This window comes from Beta vulgaris, chromosome 8, assembly GCF_026745355.1.
Source record: "Beta vulgaris subsp. vulgaris cultivar EL10 chromosome 8, EL10.2, whole genome shotgun sequence".
In the NCBI taxonomy this organism is placed as follows: Eukaryota; Viridiplantae; Streptophyta; class Magnoliopsida; order Caryophyllales; family Amaranthaceae; genus Beta; species Beta vulgaris.
In genome coordinates, this window is record NC_079209.1 from 55541907 (window position 1) to 55563944 (window position 22038).

Genomic DNA, 22038 nt, shown 5'->3' on the forward strand with positions numbered 1-22038 from the left:
ATGTTGATCTCCAAGTGGAGCTAAAAAAAAGTAACTTCTCTTTAAATTTTGGGTTATATTGTGTCCAGCAACAGTAGTAATCAAGCAAGATATGTGCAATCATATGTATACTAAAGTGATCATCATTCATCATATATAAGTTAATTAAAAGTCAATTAGAAACAACCGTTTTCTTATGTAGGGTAACTCTAATACTCTATATGACCCTCCTTTACCTTACTTAGGGTAGAAGCCATGTAATAAATATTGGAAAATTTCCTCAGATATTTTTGAAGTTTGACATGATTTTCAAATTACTCCTCACATTTATAAAATTCCTCAGATATCTTTGAATTTTGTATTTGGGCTCAAAATACCCTTATCATATACCGAAACTCAAGTGCATTAATTTCCTAAGGTACCCTTCAAACTTAAACTTTGAATTTCAAAATTCAATAAAGGGTATTTTGAGAAATATGCCAAACTTCAAGGATTCCTTAGAAAATTTTCCTTATTTGGGAATTTGACACCGCAATTCTAGATGTGTGGTATGTTACTATCTTTTGCTAAAAAACATCACATTGAATCATTGATCCTCATAACTTTCTCATAAGTACATGTATAAACCTAAATAATCTTTATAAATACAATCCAAACTTACATAAGAATCATATGGTAGACTGGTAGTTATCCTAAGATAAACAGTACTACCTCCGTTCAAAAATAGTTGTCAATTTTTGACTTTTGACACAATTTATTTATGATTTATGAGTGGGGTCGGGTATTGTTTGATTCATCTCGATATGCACTTCTATAATATCGATTATTTATATTTTTTCAAATCCAAAAATACTTAAAGATATAAAGGCTCAAAATATTACATTGACATATGTAAAAAATGTAAATGTAACTACTAATTTATTACTATTAATTAAAATTTTATCTTACATATATTGTAAAAATAAAGGCGCGGTCTTTACTTGGTTGACGTTCCAAATTAAAGAGTGAGAAAGACAACAAACCAAGGCAGGCATGTATGCATGCGCTTAAGCATGTTAACCACATATACTTTACAAATTACATATACCTTGATTAGGTACATATAATCTTCATGTAGTGTATATGCTTTAGGAATATAACAAAAACAGTAGCCTCTAGCACCCACCTTTAACTTTTTGCGGTGCACACTTTTTTTTGATTAATTCTCCAAGAGTATCCTTTTTGCTGTTTGGTCCAAATTGATGTCACCCATTTTTTATAATATATACCTCTAGAATCTAAATCTTAAGCTTGTAACATCATGTTTACCGAATATTAGTCACGGGCCGATAATTTTCTTTTCGGGTTGTTGACTATAAGTTTTATAACTGGTATTGTTTGAATTAATATAATCGATTGATGTTAGGAAACATGGTGTTGTAGTTTGATTAATGCGGAACAGAAAATCAATGAAATAATAAAGGTGAGAAAACAATAAAGATGAACAAACAAAGAACACAAGGATTTACGTGGTTCAGTCAAATTTGACCTACATCCACAGGTGGGGATTAGAGTTTCTTCACTATAATGGAGAAAAACCAGAGACAATAATACAATGAATCCTAAATTCTAGAGGCTAAAAGTGTTTCATAAGTTGTGTGTAAATATTGAGGTCCTTTTATAACATAAGGAACCCCGCATAAAAACTCTAGAATATACTCTGCACAAAACCCTAAAAAGAAAATTATGCTCTCGCAGTTCTTCGTAAGACGGGTACAACTTTCTCGTTTCTCAGCGGAATTGGGCATATGACCTATCGTTGGAAAGCTCCTTGAACAAGCTATCACCTCAAATTTGAATCACATCAAAACCATTTATAAATTGAGATATGTACACTCAAAGTCAGCCTTATGCCATTCACAAGATTTCAAGTCACAAATAACAATTGATGTCAAATGAAAGAATTATATAATCAATAAATAACAATTTTAATCTTTTTCCCTAATGATCCAACTAAAAGGTAAATAACTCATCTGTTATAATTTGAAATGTCAACTGATATTCCTTGTCTAAATATAAATACGCTACTACTGAATATAAGTTAACTTTAAAAATTCGAATGTTTCCATTATGTTGATTGAAAGAACGAGAGAGATTCAACAATAAAAAAGAAGAATAAAAAGGACGAAAAAAGGGGGAAAATTGTTTTTTTTTGTGCAATAAAGGAAAAGAAATTTTTTGCCAATCACTTTGTCGTGGTAAAAGTGACAACCTTGAACATAATGCTGGTGAAGATGATTATGATGTTTGAACCTCTTTAAACGAGGCCTTTACTTTTCTACCAAAAGTTTTGCACAACATTCTTGGTTCTATTACCTTACTCTTTTTTACTCTTACAAGTTTACAACTATAACATCATCTCAATTTGAATTTCATTATCACATATTGATTGCTTAAATTATACTCCTTGTACCGTGTCCAAAATAAGCTGTTATATTATCTCTAACTCTTTTAGAATATGTTTGAATTATCTAGAGTTGTGAAATAACTCTACAAAATAGAGTTCGAGTAGTATCAACCTTGTCGAGTTTCACTAAAACTTTAGAGGATCCGGACTCTTTTAAAATTACCTTTAATATAAAAAATTATTCTATTAAGATATTTAATCATACGACATTATACTATATTTGAGAAGGTAGCAACTTTTTTAAAAATTGAATATAATGTATATGACAATATGTTGATTACATAAAAGAAAATACTTTAACAGACTAATAAAAAAAGGCTTTTAAATTTTATACAAAGATAGTTGATAGAAAGGGGTATGAGATAAAGTCGGCCCACTAAAATAAAATTAAATATTTGGCCTTGAGAGAGTTCGACCCAAAAATTGTTTTGCCTAAGAAAAAGGTTTTGCAATAAATATATAATGTTTATAGTTAATAGAAGTACAAACTAAAAGGGTCCAAAGTGTATCAATTATCTTCTTTGATAGAACAAAGAATCAAGATTAGGTTGGTTGGATGCCCTCTTTCAACTCTTGCGACAAGGCTTCGATTCTTTTCTCTTACAAAGTGAAATCTCCGATTTCCTTCCCTAACTAATGTAAATGATATTCATCTTGCCTTAAAAAAAGAGTCTTCTTTGCTAAAACATGAAATAATACAATTACAAGTAATTGACCTAAATAGTTGTTCTAATACTTGTAGTCACTTCCTAGCTATCTATAAAAGATTAATACTTCCTACGCTCAACCATACTTCTTTGATCAAAGTTCATAAACTTTTGACCATTTTCACCAATATATACTATTTCGTTTACGAAACGATGGCGAACCTAAGAGTTGTCTGTCAGTAATGTTATCCGGGAGTGGTGATCTGCACAAGAACAAATGTGAGCTACCCTGGCCTCGGGTTGGTTGTGAGGAAACCCCCTCCAACGCTCAAGTCAACTAATGTCCGATAAGGATTAGAGAGAGAAAGTTTAGAGAGAGAGATAATAAGCTATTTTAGTACTATTGAGCTATTTATAGATGTACTATTCACTTGATAGGATGGGTAAGATTTTGACACGTGTATGACTGTGATGAATCTGTCAGAGGGAAGATTCCCTATCTTTTGTCCTCTTCGACGGCCGCGACGGCAGTCCCGGTCTCATATTGGGGAACATTTATTTCCTCCTCACGAGTTCGCATCCTGGACATGCATTTGCTGTCGGACATAATTAATGTCCACCAGCAGACTTGGGTACTACCCATACATATAATATATTAAAAACATGATTATTTGAGATCTTGTTATATTTGTCAGAGTGTAAAATTTTTCAAAAAATAATTTTATAGTTACAAAATTAATAATATAAATAACAATAATAATATAAATAATAATAATAATTATTATAATAATAATAATAATAATAATAATAATAATAATAATAATAATAATAATATTCATAAATGTCTCTTAAAACTTTTTCATTATTTTCTCAACTTTTATAAAATTTTCTTAATTTTTCTGAATGAACAAAACCTAAAACTAATTCTAAAAAAAAAAAGACCCTAAGAATGTTATATGTAAGATTGTATTGTTAAAGGACCAACTAGGGAAGGAAATGGATCAGATTCGATGCGGGTTGAACATCACTCGCAATTGTTTACTCCACCCGCATCCATCCATCCGTCATCCATCGGGTGAAACGGTTGGGTCGAGTGCTAAACGGGTGATGATATTTAGTATATTTTTAAAAGAAATTAGTGACATAATATAAAATAATTATATCAAAAACATAAAACATAAGTAATTTACATGTAAAATTTAATAATTGGGTAATGAGTTGGATGCTAAACGAGTGATGGATCGGGTGACGGATGAAAATATTGTCACTCACCACCCACTTTCCAGCCATTTAAATTCGGGTTTTCATCCATTTACAATACCGGGTTAAGCGGGTGATGGATCATCCATCACCCATTTCCATCCTTAGGACCAACATTGGTGCTCTTTCAGGAGAGAGAAAATGGAGAGCCAACTCTACCCCAACATTGAGAGTTAAGGGTACAAGGCCAACATTAAGTTTTTCACCATTCAACAACTATTTTTTTCACCCTTTGGGACCTGATGAAAAGAATCCGGCAAGTTAACTCAACTTTAACTCACCTGAGGTTAACTAGAGCCAAAAAAAAAAAACAAAATTAAATTGAAAAAGTAATCGTTGGAATTTTTGGAACTTTAGTTCCTGAAATACAGTTGAACACCTCCCACTATAAAAAAAACCCAAAAAAAAGCAGGAGAATGTTCTAATGTCAGCAAAAATATATTTACAACCCAAAAAATCAGAAAACTCGCAAAACTCCATTGGTGAGGCTCTTGAATCTTCAAAACTCCATCTGCAAAGAAATGTATTTCAGTGAGGTGCTTTGTGATTGTGGCAGAGTAGCAAAGAAAAGAGTTTCTAAGACTATGAGAAATCCATTTATGAGGTTTTATATATGTGAAAATTATAGAACAAGAAGGGGTTGTCAATTCTTTGAGTGGGACCTCACCTCTTGAAATAAGGGTGAGATGGTAGGTTTCATTAGAAGCAAGATGGAAGTAGAAGATGAAGTGGAAGAATATAAAGAAGAAGCTAAGGAAATGTAGGATTGTTGTGGCAGTGTTAGTCTTTGTAATTTTCTTTTTGCTACTGAAAATGTAATTTTATGTAATTAAGGGAAAGAAATGCTTACATTGTATTAGAATAATGTGTTGCTCCATAGTACAATGATCCAATTTCAGCCATATTGGTTGTTGTACTTGTGTTGCTTAACCTTGTCTGACTTTCATTGAACTGCAAGATATAAAGACATTAGATTCTAGAATTTGCAACTGTTAATGATAAAAATGTAGTTACGAAATTGCATTACATTTGTTGGCTTTGAAATTCTGAATGTGATTGACATTTGGTGGAGTTGCAATTGCTTGGGAGGGTGCCTTAGGTGCTGTAGGAACAGGACACCTTCTCTTGTTGTGTCCCTCCTCTCTGAAAATGATGCACCTCATTGAAACCCCCTTCTTGGACAATCTATTACCAACTACCTCCCCAACAGATGGCCTTCTCTTCACAGTAGGTCTGTTATGTAGTTTTTTGACAGCAGGTGCAAGTATTGGGTTATAGGATGATTGAGGCCACTGTTGTGGTCCATTCAATGGCTCTAATGGAAACAAGCTTATAAACATCCCAAATGTGGTGCCATCATAACCTAGGAACCTAATACCTTTATGGAGTTCTTTTAATGGATCACAATAGTGCAGCTTCACAATGTTGTTATACCCTAATGAGTTAATCAAACCCTTAAGGTAACTTGGATCAAAATCAGTAGGCAGATCATTAATCAACTTTACATTACCCCCCATATAACAGAAGCTTGGCTTATCAACCCACTTTCCACCATGGTGGATGACTAGACACATTGGTATATCCATATTTCTGTAATGGGTATTTAAAAAATGACAATCAATACACATTGAAAAACATGTTCATAACTTAATAATAAAAACACAGCATCAGATTTCCAATAAACTTCCATTAAAATCATTCCATTAAAAAAGAAGTCACATTACATATCAATTCACTTACTCTTGGAAATGGATTCTTACAATTACAAAAGGATTCCATTTCCATCATTAAGTGCAAATCAGCAAGAATTCAACACTACATAAACTAAATCAGGGCTATCTTTCACCAAAAAACAACAAGAAGCCCTATACTACCAACCCAAATCCCTGCTACAACAACCAAATAACCCAAAAAAATACCTAAATGTACTACTTGCAAGCAGGGGATTTGAACCAATCACTCATAATCTTCATCCATGAGAAAATCACCATCATAATCAGCCAACCAATCATACAAATAAGCAGAATTGTTGTGAATTATGTCCCAGCATATCCAATTGCGGAAACGATTAGCCCAAACTGCAGCCCTTTCCGGGATCCACCACTTCCAATTCCACATATCCCTCCAATCCCTACATACAAGTGACACTACCCCCTTGTCACGTCTGTTGAGCCTTGGGAACACATGCATAGTCATTATCTCACTCATGAACAACACTGGGTGGGGAGCTTCAGTTTCTTCTGCCATTTTTTGCTTTAAAAAATAACATCTAAAGTTAAATAATGACTAAAAAAAAAAAACCTAACACCCTCTGTTGTAGTTAGTTCATTTCATAACAAAAATCAAACAAACCCTAAATGTTCATCATAATTTATAGTAGATACACATACAAAACAAAATTTTTCCACCACACAAAGTATAATCTGAACTGAAAAACAAAAAACATGAACAAAAAAAATTCAGAATTTTGAATTTCCAAAGTTTAAACATCCAAAACCCCTCCAACTGACCCAAGAAAAACACTGAATTATGCTCAAAAATACAAAAAATAGAGATTTAGATGATTACCAGAAATATATAAGTAATTTGAAGCCGAAATTTTTTGAGATGAAGCTTCTTGTACCAAGCCCTGAATTTTCGCCTTTGAGAGAAAATGAAAGAGTTCTGAAAACAGGGGAGTGGAGTGTAGTGGAGTGGAAGATAGAATGGCGCCAAGTACAGGTAAAAGCTTCCTTTAGCGTTTTTTTTCTCTCAACTGACACAATTTTTTTTGGGAAAAACAACAAATTATTATTTTTTGGGGGGTTTAATGAGTTAAGGGGCCCACAAGTTAACCAAGGTTAACATTAATGCTCAGAATCCCGTTTGAGGTCCCAAACGGTGTACAAAAAAAGATCAGGTCCCAAATGGTGAAAAGTGTGATAGTTTGGGTCCTCTTTGTACCCTTAACTCCCAATATTGGTGCTCTTTGTTTGCTCTCCATGGAGAGGACTTGGAGAAATGCTCTCCCCCAAGAGCATTGAGAGAGCATGCTCTTGACGTAATACAATGACACATGTCACTAGTGGCGGATCTAGGAATTGAACCACGTGGGTTCGAACTTATTTAAACATATAACAAAAGCTAGTCTTATTTGCACGCGAAGCGTGCGGCAAAAATTTACTATTAAAATACTTATATTTAAAGGCGTTAAAAACATTTGTAGTGGTTTGCCTAATAAATTATTAATGACATTAATGATTAACGACTCATCAATAATAAGGTATTTGTAATATAATTTGGCTAATAAATTATTAATGCTACGATTAATTGATTATTTAAACAAGTAAATTGGAAGACATGGGGAATTGAATTAAATTTATTTCCCAATCAATATATTAGTACTTGGTGGAACTTGGGTGGGAGTATTTGTGAAGAGCAAAATCTGGAAAATGGAAGAAAAATAAAACAAAAAATTAAAACAAAGTTGTAAACTTGTCATAATAAAAACCGAAGGGAAGGGAAAAAAAATTAAAAAATTACAACTAGCCGCAATTCGATCCCGCTACCTAAGATAGGGTAAGGCTTTCTATTTCACGCGATGCCACTAAGCCAATTGCCTATCATTGAAATTATTTGGGCGCTTTAGCTTATAAACGTGTTTTAGGTTTTTCCTTATTTCAACTTCTTTCGCAGATCCACGTGGGTTCAGTTGAACCCACTGAACCCACGCTGGATCCGCCCCTACAGATGTCACTAATAATTAGGTTTTTATTTTTATTTTTGAGAGTTCATTGGAAAGTAAATATCATTGTTAACAATTTTTAGAAGGGTGTTCTTGAAAGTATCTTGAGGAGAGAGAAAGTAAAAAAGAAATTGTAGAGTAAAGTTGGAGAGCTATGCCAATATTGGTGCTCTTAGGTAATAGGTTGGTGTATCTTTCAGAGAATCACAAAACATGGAGCAAAGGTGAAAGGCCTAACAAAGTAATTAATGACAACAAATATTCGTATAATAACAGCATAAACTTGGTGGTCAACCACATAAATGTCAAAAGTCAAATGAAGTCCTACTCCATAGTAGGCTAGTCAAAGAGAAACCAGTGGGCCCACTTGCCCGCTTTCAGCCTGGGTGTGATTGTCTAGTCACTACTCACTAGCCCACTACAAAGTGGAACTCAAATGGGCTGGACCCAAATGAAAAGCAAAAAGCCAGATCTATGGTGACTAGTCTGGGCTTAATTTGACCACCAAGCGTAGCCCTGCTATCAAACCTGGATCAAGTGGTCCATAAACTAAACTGTATAGGCCCACCAAGAGGTACAGGCATGCTAAATTTAAGGAAGAATGGGCATGACGAGTTTGTAAACCGGCTCACGACCTGGCCCATCTGACAAACTTAGGGGTGTGTTCGGTTGGACGGAAAACATTCCAATTGAAAAGTGATTTTCCATCAAAATCATTCTTTAGAGGAAAACTCAAGACTAGATTGATTTTCCTTTGTTTGGTTATAAGAAAAGTAACTTTTCTTGGAATCCATTTTCCTTCGTTTGTGTTGTGGACTAGTGGTATTGTTTGATAGAGTTGGGGGAGAGTGGCTTCACTTGTCTCCCGAGGGGAAATAATTTTCCACCCTTGGAAAATGAAATTTAACCCACATTTCCCTTCCTTGATTCGGTTCAAATCAAACAGAAGAAAGTCAGGAAAATAGTTTTCTTGGAAAAACTTTCCTTCCAAATAAAAATGAAAGGTCAAAATCCACCCTACTATAAGTTTTTTTTTTTTTTTTTTCCAGATTTCTTTGTAGAATTATCACATCTAAAATGAGTAGATGTTACGAAATGTTTACACATACTTTTCCTACATAAATCCAAGAAAATGACATCGTGATTTGGACTAAGATCTAGATAATATGATATATTAATGAAACTTAAGTTTTATAACTTTAGTAAATTCTTTTTTTTTTTCAACTTAGAAGAATTCTATTTTATTTATGAGAGTATTTTCGAGAAAGGGGCAAAATTTTTTTTTTTTTTTGAAAAATAGAAAAGAAATTAAAACTCTCGATTAAATATGAAATGAAATTTAAAAGAATCAATTTTTTTTTTCCACATTTCAAGTTAGAACATAGAACATATGGATGTAAAGTGTTATTGTGTTAACCTTCCTAAAGAGGGTTAACAGATTTAGGGTTAAAATTGGATGTAACTATCTAATTTTACTCGTATCAAAATATTTAACTATCTGTCCAAGACTCCAAGGTAAAGTCCAATGGATCAGCCAACATGTCTTATTATTGTGCATGAGCATCCCACAACATGACCCACTAGGTTTGTTTTGTGTATTAATGTACTAGTTCTTAGCCAAACACGACTCTAACTTTGTATCTTGTAATCTTTAATCAAAATTTGGCCCAAACACAATTACTTTTTGTCTTTGGGTAGTCTTTTCTTCAACTTTACATTAAAATTGTTTGACTCCAAGGTACTTTTGAGCATGATCTATGTCTTAAGATGGTTTCTTCTAATACTTCTTTCATTTTTTAAAGAATGTATCATTTAAAATGTATATGTTATTTAATTTATTACTTTAATCTTTAATATATATTTTGTATAAGTAAAAATTATTAAAAGTTAGTATTATGAAAATATATAGTAAGATGAATCAAATAAAATGTATTTTTTTTATATACAATTATAAGAGTATATGGAATAAGGTTGATAGATAAATTGAGTGTGGTTACTATACAAATATGGCATCTTTTAAACAACTGAGGATGTATAATTTATACGCAATATGAATGTGATTGACTTAAATTTATGTTTGAAATATTATATTGTACTAATAACTTGATATAAATATTACTATATGCTATATATTGGGAAAATTAGAAGTATCTGTTACAGATGATAATTCGAGTAAACAATGATAAACTGAGAAACTAAAAAATAAGTTTTTCATGAAGATCAAAGGATAATTTTCGTGACATCCCCACAACAATATTTTTAGAGTGCCCACCGTTTCTTGACTGAATTGTCTCATTTACATTGGTGCTTATTGGTCGATTCGAGTTCGAACTCTTGTTAGCTCGATTTATGTTCGTTTAAGTTTACTCGAATTCGCGTCGTGCTTGAAACTTGACGAATCGAGTTAATTTTAACTGAGTCGAGCTTTGACCAAGCGTTGACCGAACCGTTATTAAGCTGTTCACAAACAAGCTTGACCTATTATTATCTTTAGTTTACTCGTCTGCTTTACATTCATTTTTTTGATTATCTTTTTTTTTTTCTGAGTATATTCTTTGTCAATAAAACTAGTAAATTGCTATTGTGTGATGTATAAATAAATATATATCTATGTATACGTATATAATACATTATTTCCATATATAAAAATAATCGAGCTTGCTTACGAGCTTTTCGAGCTAGCCGAGCTTTTTATAACTCAGCTCGGCTTGTTAAGGTCTCGAGTCGTATTCGAACTCGAGTCATAACTAGCCGAGCTTTGATCGAGCCGAGCTCAAACTATTTACGATATCCCAAGCTTTTGGAGTACGCATCTTTTCTATTTCATAATAGAAATAAATGGTCGATTTTCTAAATTAATGGCTCAAAATGCATGAACATGTTTCCAAATAAATCTTAAGACAAGAAATGAAAATGGGTCTAAATTTCTAATACAAGCCATTGAGCTTTTTGTCGGTCCAGCCTTATTCTACCTGAACCAGTTCATCGCCCATGTAATACAAAAAGATTTTACTCTGATGTACTTTCAAAGTATTTGTATGAATCTCTCTTAGGCATGAACATAAGTCGCTAAAGTTGATAGAATATAAAAACCAATCTTGGAGCTCCAACTAAATTAAAACTTAAACTACCAAAATTGAAAATATTCCTCCTCCATGCTATTTGACGAGTATCACTTCACCAACGTACTCTCTTGAAACCTTGAATTACAGAGGCTCTTTATGTAATTTATGCAAGCCCACTTCTCAATAATTTATCTTCAAAACAGTTAATATTTCCTATAGGAAAAAACAAATCAGATAATTACTGACAGTCCATCAACCTTAATCCTGCCATGCATCGTATAATTTAGGGAAATTCTACATGGTAGCCTCTTACTTTGTGTTTTTCTATTTGGTGGCAGGGTAAAAAAATAATTATATCAAGTGACACCTTACTTTGTTTAATTTTACTTAGTGACCTTAATATACTTAAAACTAGGCTAATCCATCCTTTAAATTTAATTTACTAACCTACCCCCTAATTATATTGTTCTAATTTACCAATAATTAGTGATTAAAATGACAATTAGTTCCATAATAATATAAACCAGTCCTCGAGTAACATAAGCAATCTGGCTAATCTCTTGATTCCTTCACTTCCTCTTTTTTCTTTTCTGGAATATTGTTGCAAAATATCATTAATGGATCATCGACAGATCATCAAAATTTATGATCAAGATATGTAAATTAAAGCACTATAATGCAAGATATGACAAGTTCACAAAATTATACACATAAAATAAGTCAAAGAAGAAAAAACAAACCTGTCCATTGGTGGGGATTAAGGTCGCAATGTTTTGAATTTTTCGATTCTCAGGCATTTTAATGTATGATCAAGTAATGCTTAACCAACAAAAACCTAGAATATTATAATGAATTCAGACCAAAACCAACTAACCAATTTAGTGTAGTATTAAAAAATACAACTTTCCGATTATTAGTAATGTAAATAGATAAAAAAAATTGAGAAGAGGAAAGGTGAGGGAATCAAGAGAAAGAAGACGAAGTCTGAGAGAGAAAGGCATACTGAGAATTTAAGTTAGAGGGTAAAATTAGTAAATTCAGCGTAATTATTGGTTAGCCTGGTTTTAATTCGATTAAGGCCACTAAGTATAATTAGACAGAGTAGGGTGTCACTCGGTATAATATTTTTTTTGCCTTGCCACTAAGTAGAAAAACACAAAGTAGGAGGCCACCATGTAGAATTTCCCTATAATTTAAAGATAGTATTGGAAATTTGGAAAGGGAGCTAAAAACAATACTTCCTCCATTTCGTTTTAAATGCAACAAAGGAGTGTTATTTATGAGATATAAAATATTACTTTGTTGCATTGAAGGAAGTATGTGAAAGATGATTCAGTTTTTTAATCCAATTTTTCTAATGTGAAAGATAATTCATGTGCTACACTGCTATTGATTCTGTTGTAAGTTAAGGTCAGTATAATGCATGGTAGACTTGGAAGAATTGAAACATAACAGATTTAGATGCAAGCTAACGAGCTCCGAAGAGCTCGCCGCGGCGGGCGGCTAGCTTAGCAGCTTGACTACCTGCTTCGGCAGAATTCAGCAGTACTGCAGTATGCAGCTTGCATTACTAGTTGCTTCCATCAAAACTGCTAAACGAACTACCAAACTATGTATTTTTTTTTTTACTCCCTACGTAAGGATGGATATATGTGCGCCACTTTTGAGTAAGTTCCAACAAGAAGCTGTCAAAAAAAAAAAAAGAAGTTCCAACAAACACTCCATGTTGGCTGCCGGAAGAAAGTACTAATGCATGGCACTTGTGAGTTGCGACCTTTGAGTTGAATGTCTGCGCTAACCACTAGGCCACTTTTGGTCAATATAAGGAGTAATAAGCATCAGTGAGTTATTTTACGTTTTACATTTAATCGTTTTAGAATATTCAATATATTTTGACTTTTTACACTATTTATATATTCTTTTTTAACTGTGTTTTATGATATTTACATGAAAATGAATATAGTCATATGTGATTTTATTAGAGTAAAGTTGATATTCACTTTTTTCTTTAGTATGAGCAATATACACATTTAGAATATCAAAAGTTTAGAATTTTAAATTAAAGGGAATTAGATGTTCTACTTAATAAGTAGGTGCATGTGCACATACACGTACATGTAGACACCTAAGTGTACGTTTTTTTTTTTTTTTTTTTTTTTACGGAAAACCTAAGTGTACGTTGATCTGCCATGAAATGGCACAAAAGATAGAAGTGAACTACTCATGCTTGCGGCAAGTTTGGTATTAAATTATATTGTTACACAAAGAAGAAAATAACTAATTAATACAACCAACCTTAACTCAATGTCTCTCAAACGACTCTCGTCCTAGGCGGAGAAGGGAGTTGAATATATTACACGTATGTTTAGGCTTCCCTTTGGTTGGACGTAAAATATATTCCGTGTAAAAATGATTTTCATGAAAAATAATTTATAATGAAAAGTACAATTTCAAAATTAGTTTTTCGTTGTTTAGTTTCATGTAAGAAAAATGATGACATGAAAGGAAAATAAAACGGAAAGTAAGGAGGTAGTGAGAGTAGTGTACAAGAGAGATAGGGAAAATGAAGGAAAACAATTTTCCCTTCATTTGGAAAGGAGAACGATTTTCCACTAATAGGAGAGCAATTTTACTCCAACGGAAAATGATTAATTTTACACTCCTTTGGAAACCAAACAATGTAAAATTGAAAATAGAAGAAAACAGTTTTTCAGAAAAATATTTTACGCCCTACCAAACGAACTAGTTACACCGATTATTTTACAATCATACTGTAAGTGCTTACATATCAAGTTACCAATGTTTATGAAAAGTGTATGCTTAGCTTTCTAGAAGATACTGAAATAGCCAAAGATTTTAGGTAGTCTTTTAACATTCTTGCATTAAAGAGATTATACTTGCTTCTCTCCATATACAAAATAACTCTTTGAACCATAATTTCATATGATCCACAATCGTATGTCATCATTTATTTCGATTGTTTCATGAATTCATGTTGATAATAAGTTAATAACTACTACTTAGCTACAAATTCAACAGGAAAAAGCGCCACGTGACACTGTTCCTCATTTAAGAACGCCTTCTAATATATTAGTATAGATTAACAAAGAATTCAGGTCTTTCTCCCCTAAATAGTATTATTGGAAAAAACAATCAAAAGACCTGTGGAAAAGACAGCAAATAGGGTCATGAAGCGGATGCTCGGACATTGAGAAAGAAGGAAGCTTTTCAGGCACTTAGAAGTGCAATCTAGGAATAGATCTTTGATCGGGGCTTCCCTTAGCTTAGTCTCTTTGGTTGTTGAAAATGTTCGCTTTATAGTTTATATACACAATGAGATGGCTAATCCATTGCTAGCTAGGCCTGCGCGGGTTCAATTCCCGTCGTTCGCCCAATGAATAGCAATTGTGTGTCCAATCATTGTGGGCTAGCTAATTAAACGAGACAAACGCAACTACATCAATATTCATCGTGTGATATTTTTTTTATGCACACACTAATAAACTATTACCTACGGAGTCCATGCATGCATGATGGATCCAGCATTCAACCAGCCAATCCAAATTATGGCCAATGAAAGCTACATAGATGTGTACAATTTGAACCAACCATTCCTTCCCTCACAAGGCACTAAGGTGATTAGACCATTGAGCCCTTAGGTATGGCCAGACTAAGAAAAGAATATCAATAATTTCTCCTATGACGCACAACTACACACATGTAATGCACATTCAATGCACTATGAACATCCATTCACAATTTTTGCACATCCAGGAATTCAATAATTCACAAATCATATAGTATTTAGATGTGTAAATATAGTTTTTGGATGTGAAATTACATGCTTTTGATTTGCAAGCATAATTTTGGGATGTGCAAATATAGTCTTTGAATGTGCAAATATACAGTTTGGATGTGCAAACATAGTTTTTGGATGTGCAAACCTACCTTTTGGATGTGCAAGAATACTTACTGGATTTGCAAACATATATATTGGATGTGCAAATATAACATTTGGATGTACAAGTGTAGTCTTTAGATGTGCAATTATATAGTTTGGATGTACAAATATATAGTTTGAATGTGCAAATATATATTTTGGATGTGGAGATATAATTTTTGGATGTGCAAACACTAGGGAGTGGATGTGCAAATATATGTTTTGGATGAACAAGTGTAGGTTCTGGATATGCAAAAATTGCTATGTACAGTTAGGTGAAATTAACAATTTAAGAAAAACACAGGAGTATTCACCATCGAAGTGTTTGTCAAATAGTTGGACTCTCCAGAAAATGAGATAAGCTACTTTTGTTATAAGTATTGTGAAATATCTTGAAAAGTAGGTAAAATTGACCGTAATACCACAAACTATATGACTTAAGTGCACGAGCACGACGAACATTGAGTAGTAGCTAGAATATTACAAACTATTATCCTTGGTGTAAAGCGTATTACTAATGATGCCGGAGGTCAATTTTTTGGTCGGAGATTCCACCTTCGACATTATTAATGATACTCTTTGCACCAAGCTAAGGCTAATAGTTTGTGATACTCAATCTACTAGTCAATGTTTGTGGTGCTCCGCGCACCCGAATCATAGTTTATGATATTGCAATCAATTTTCTCTATAAATTTTTATTATACAATCTCTAAAATAGTAATAGATATCTTTGAGAAGAGGTCTATTTGAGATGAATAAGGATTACCATAAACATTGATATAAGACATTCTTCATAAAATCACCTATATAAATTTATTATCATTACCATTACCAACATTTATTATCGCTTATCAAACAAACTGTTTCCTATTCAGTGTAATATAATCAGAGAACAGCAATAACAACAAAATCAATACGATCAAGAAGGGGAGATATAAGTTACCTCAGTATGCTTGTATGATCAGTATGAGTATGCCACGCCAGGTTTTCCAAGAACAAAGGTAGAGTGAAGGCACCATAGCAGAAAACCTTTTAGACAAATTAACTTTCATGAAGAAACAAAGATGTTTCACTTTCACGTTTCAAACAGACAAAAATTACAGATAAGATTTCCATCTTTGGAAAGTGAAAAAATTACTATTTCAGAAAGTGAATAACGGGTATGCAATACTTTTAACAAATCAGATCATGCAGGAAAGTTATTATAAGTTTAACAAAAAAAGGTATGAATAAAATATACCTATGTTACTTCAACACGAGTAGTTGTGTTGAATATGGGTATGTGTCCGAGTGTTCAATTCAACGAATTATGAAATTTTTTCATGATATTGGCTCATCTGAAAATGTCAAAGTGTCGAAAATCTGAAACAGGTACTTGTAGTAAAATGAAGAGTTCGAGGGAGAACAAACTAAAGCCGAAAGGTGGAAAAAGAAAGTGATATTGGCGCGGCTCAATCTGAGATCGTATCTTAAAACTCTACTTCAGTAAGATCCGTCTTCGGATTGAACCTCACCAATATCGCTTTCCCTTTGCCTTCCCAACCTATCAACCAGTCAAACATATTCTCCCCAAACTTCAGTTCAAATAATCATGATGTTCCATTCAAACCTATACATTCTCATGTAATAATGAGTTCAAACTACTACAAGCTGACTTAATAATTGAGAAAAATAAAGGTTAGAGGGTTTGGAAAGGGAAGTAAAAAGAAGCTAAATGGTCCCATACACCACTTTTAAACAAAATAACTAGCAATTGGGCATAGTCTAAGCCTCATATTATTGCATGTTTTGCATTTAGATATTGCTAGACAACTCTTGTGAACTATTCCCAAATTTGTTTCCTCTTAATGGCGCATGCTCTTCACCTGAACTCATCTGAATTGAACCTTTTAGGTCTAATCGGACCTGATCAACCCTAATTTCACTTTATTGTGATTGGAAGTGATGATCAACCCTGAATTGATTAAACTTATATTTATAAGGCGAAAAGAACATTAAATTTGGATCATGTGGTGAATTGGGTTGGAAGGATGTGGCTTGTTTAAGGGAATCACTAATGGAAAAACATGATGGCATCAAAATATGGAGCTTCTTTAGTATAAAAGTTTGGTGGAGTAGGAGAAACAGAGTAGGTAAGCAGATCAAATCAACAAAAAGGGACACCAACATGCGCGCCAAATCAACAGAATATTCAACTATCAATATATCATCATTAAAAGGTGATCAAATCAAACACACTAATATTCTTATAGGAAATTCTACATGTTATTAGCTAAATATTCCCAATCATACCAGAAAAAAAAAACAGACAAAATCACCTAGCTATAGTACAAGTTACCATATACATAAAATAGATTTTGCTTGATCAAATTTGGTATATATGACATAAAATGTGATAAGACTTTATATATGCTACTATTCTAGTGTAGAACACAAAAAAAAGATACCATTTATGTGTATATATATATAGATAGATAGATTTTGCTGCACTTTTTACAGAAGATATACACTATGGTATATAATATAATAAGCAATAATTTCATGTAATTAAGAAACGTATATATATATTAGGGATAAAAAGATAGAGATTATATAGAAATTAAAGCAAGTAAATGATATATATTATGGTAGTTGAAATGAGAGATAAGAGGTGAGAAGAAAGAGCAAGAAGAGAAGATGATATATAAGAGTGTAGGGTTTTACCTCGGGATGAGAAGACTGAAGAAGGTGAGTGGAATGATGTCAAGAGGGAGCAAAGATTACTTTTAGGGTTTATCATGCTTAATTTGCACTCAAATAAAAATCACAAAAAAAAATTCCAATTCTTGTTTTTTGCGCATGCCTTCTGAAAATATTCTCTACTTATCTTTCATTATTTAACTTGCTTTTATTATTTCATGCTTTGTTCTTGAGCAATCAAACAGACAAAAAAGGTTTAATACAATAGTTTTGTATGGTTATGTAGGGAACTACATCATGTTAATGTTGTAGTTCATACTTAATTGGTCAATTGATGAGTAGAAAATATATAAACTTTATCTCATCAACTTATCAATATATTCATTGTACTGGATTATAACTTGTGCATGGTATGGTACACCTAAAGTTATGTTTCGCTTAGTAGGAGTTCTCTCGTTCCGTTTATTTAATTTACTCATACATATGTTGTAGGTCTCAAAATGAGCAAAACATGACCTTTGATGAAACATGCATGTGATACACCGGAGTGATATCAATTTATAGATCATGCTTATACTTCTTGTTCAATAAGCATAAAGATCATTTGTTAAAAAAGTTATAAATTTAGCAAAAAAGATTTATGTTAGTTTCATCTCGTTTCTTTTCAGAAGAGTAATATAATATCAACAAGCTTATTGTTCTTGTTTTTGGCTAAGTAGGAGTTCTCTCGTTTCGCTTATTTGCTCATATATAGGTCTCAAAATAAGCAAAACCGTGAAACACCACCTTTGGTGGAACATGCGCATGATACACAATACACCTGAGTATATAATAGAATTATATCAATTTATAAGCATAAAGATCATGCTTATAAATTCACATTCATCTTGTTTAATATCTAGATTAATAAATCAATCTTCCTTCTATGACAATGTGAAAAAAATAGTATTTACGAATGTCTTGTTCAATAACATTTTAAAAATATATCTAGCTAATTTTAACACAAGCAATACTCAGATATAATACCCATTATTTATTGAATTACAAATCTTTTTCTTGTAAAAGTTGATGAAAATTCTCTTAAATCTATTGAGATTTAGTTGTCTCTGTCACATAACCATTATTTTCAAAATGAGTACTAGATCAACAGAAAACATGTAATACAGGTGAGTTCTCTATCCTATCATTGGTTGTTTGGTATAGTGAAATAGACAAAATTATATAGTATGTCGATTTGATGGGTATGTAATATGTTACAATATATGGATATGGTATGTGGAGCAACAATTACTTTTTCATTGGTTCTTTTCCCTTTTCTCCATGAATGTTCAACTTAAATCCAAGTACATAATAACTACACTAATATACTAAGTCCAGTTCTTTATTAGTTTACCAATAGAGTTTGTCTTGTAAGGGACCGTCTATCTTTAGACTAAAAGTAGGCAATGGTAAGCTCAATATCAAAAAGAAAATTAGTCCAATGGTGACTAAGTTAATTTCTCTCGGTGACTAGTTTAATCCATTAAGTAATCAGGTCTACTTTTATATTAAAATTAGACCGTCTCTTTTAATAAATTTTGTTACATGTATTCTCTTTTGAGATGTGCTTTATTAATTTATCCATTTTTTTTGTTTCCACTTTTAGAATGAGACCACTAACTTTCTATCACATACATTCAACTTTAACATAAAATAATAGTTTTCCTTCTTTTTATATCCCGCAACATTATTTCTCCTAAAAACTTTATGCAAAAGAAACTAATAAACTAATAAAGACGGAAAGAAACTAAACATAGGCTATGTTCAGTTCACCTTATTTTTGCTTATTTCATATCTAATCAGATCAGATCAAATCAGATCAGAAAAAATAAGTTCAGATCAGATCAGTTCAGATCATGCTTATATTTAAAAATCATTATTACTATTAAATATCTTTCATTACATATTAGTAAAAATATAATAATTGAATATTAATAAAGTACTCATTGAGACGAATTAGAGACGAATCAAACAAGACCCCACATGACTATATTTTTTTTCTTATATATTGAGAAAAATCTAAAAAATAAAATCTTGTAAATCAGATCAGATTAGATCAGAAAAAATAAATTCGGATCAGATAAGTTCAAATCAAAAAATTTTAGGTGAATTAAACATAGCCATAAACCTATAAAAAAAAACTATCCTAACTCATGTTGAAGAGTCAAAGTATATACAAAACTGAAAATAACTGAAAGTGTGACCTAAAAAATTTACCTTGAAGGAGAAGGTTTTGTGGGGTCAGGTGAAAATGGAGGAGAGAGAAAAGGGTAATCTTGGGAACATCAATCCAGAATGTCAGTGAAAGAAAGAAGTTTCGGAATGAATAGTACTGTAGAAAGTCATACTAGTAGTAAGATTATTTATTTGTTTTGGAACAAATTGATATCTTTATTTTTCTCTCACGCATTTACACAAACAGTTGGCCGGCATCAGGAATATAATCAGCTGAAATAGAAAGCCTTCTTCACTCACACCAAGTAGCGCATAGCGGGGACACCGGCGCTAAAGAGGGCCCTGCTGTGGCGCGGCAAGGGGAGACACTCTTCTTGGATATTGCTCTTTTGCTCCCAATAACTGTTTTTCTCTCTCCTCTATGCCCTCTAATTTGTGAATGAATTTTGAGATCTCCAAGAAAAAAGGAACCTTTTTGTATTTTTGAAAGGTGGGAAGGGTGAATTTTGAGTTGTAGGGTTGTAAGGCTATGTTTAGTTCACCTGAAATTTTCTAATTTGAATTTATCTGATCTTATTTTTTCTGATCTGATCTGATTATAAGATCTTATCTTTTTTATTTTTCTCAATATATAAGAAAAACTATAGTCATGTGGGGTCTTGTTTGATTCGTCGTACTTTATTAATATTCAATTATTATAATTTTTACTAATATGTAATGAAAGATATAATGATTTTTAAATATAAGCATTATCTGAACTAATCTGATATGAACTTATTTTTTCTGATCTGATCTGATCTGATTAGATCTGAAATAAGCAAAAATAAGGTGAACTAAACATAGCCTAAGTTGTAAATGAGTCGAGTTTAGTTAAATACTAGTTTTGAAGCCCGTGCGTTGCACGGGTTGTTTTTTATATTTTTTTTTGTTATTTTTTCTTAACATTATTGATTTATGTGACTATAAAATGAGATTTTTGAACACGATTTGATTTAGTTACTTCATTTGTTCCTTTTCCATTGCAATCATCACCACTTTGGGAAGTTTTAATTATTTATTTGGACCAATCAACTTTTAGTAAAAAAACAACAACTTTAATTGTCAATATTACCTTTACTTTATGTTAATAGTTAGATGGATTATTATTGGCTATGAAATTGCATAAGAGATTCTGATTTGCATAGTTGATTCATAAAGCTAGTAAAATTCATACCATTATAGGTATGAAAGAGTATAACCTTGAATAAATTCTGGGTTAATTATCGTTCGACGTCTTTTTCTTGCTTCTCGTGATAAGTTTGGATCACAATATTGGTGAGCCATTGTTGTAAGTTGTAGTGTTGTAAGTATATGGAAATGGTCAATTGTTAGCTAAACATGCATATTTATAGTAGAGTGAATCATAGTCGTAGAGTGATAAACTCTTATCTCTCAAACTCTAAATTTTATTATCTCTAAATTAATAAGATGACGTTGCAATTAGATAATTTATTTGGGATATGACCATGAGATATTTTTGATGAAGTTTCCTTTGATTTTTTTTCCAGTTGAAACAAATTCGATTCTCATCATTTGAATATATTGTTGTAGTAGATATTTCTTAGCAATTGAAACACAAACAGAAAAAAATAATTGAAATAATATGAAAATATGTTTTATATTTCTAATAAAAAAATAAAAAAATATTGAAATAGATAAAGTCTTATCTCTCAAACTTATCTCTAAATTTTATTATCTCTCAAACTCTAAATTTTATTATCTCTAAATTTTTATCATCTCTAAATTTTATTATCTATAAATTAATAAGATGACGTCATTATCTCTAAATTTTATTATCTCTCTAAATTTTTGTTATCTCTAAATTTTATTATCTACATTATCTCAAAATTTTATTATCTATAAATTAATAAGATGACGTCTCTATATTTTATTATTTGTAAATTAATAAGATGACGTGGCAATAATTTTTTATTATCTCTAAATTTTATTATCTATATTATCTCTATATTTTATTATCTATATTTTATTATTTGTAAATTAATAAGATGACGTGACAATCCTAGGTGGCGCGCTCTATGCTCCCG

The 22038-nt window shown here is 31.9% G+C and overlaps 1 long non-coding RNA gene across 1 annotated transcript; it reads right to left on the reverse strand.

Annotated features, from left to right (window-relative positions):
- Positions 1 to 10919: 10919 nt before the first annotated feature.
- Positions 10920 to 18381, reverse strand: LOC109135814 (uncharacterized). Its single transcript, XR_007269130.1, has 2 exons — positions 16005 to 18381; positions 10920 to 11334 (listed from the first exon to the last, which is right to left on the reverse strand). It is a non-coding gene; the product is annotated as an uncharacterized LOC109135814 (long non-coding RNA).
- Positions 18382 to 22038: the final 3657 nt, after the last annotated feature.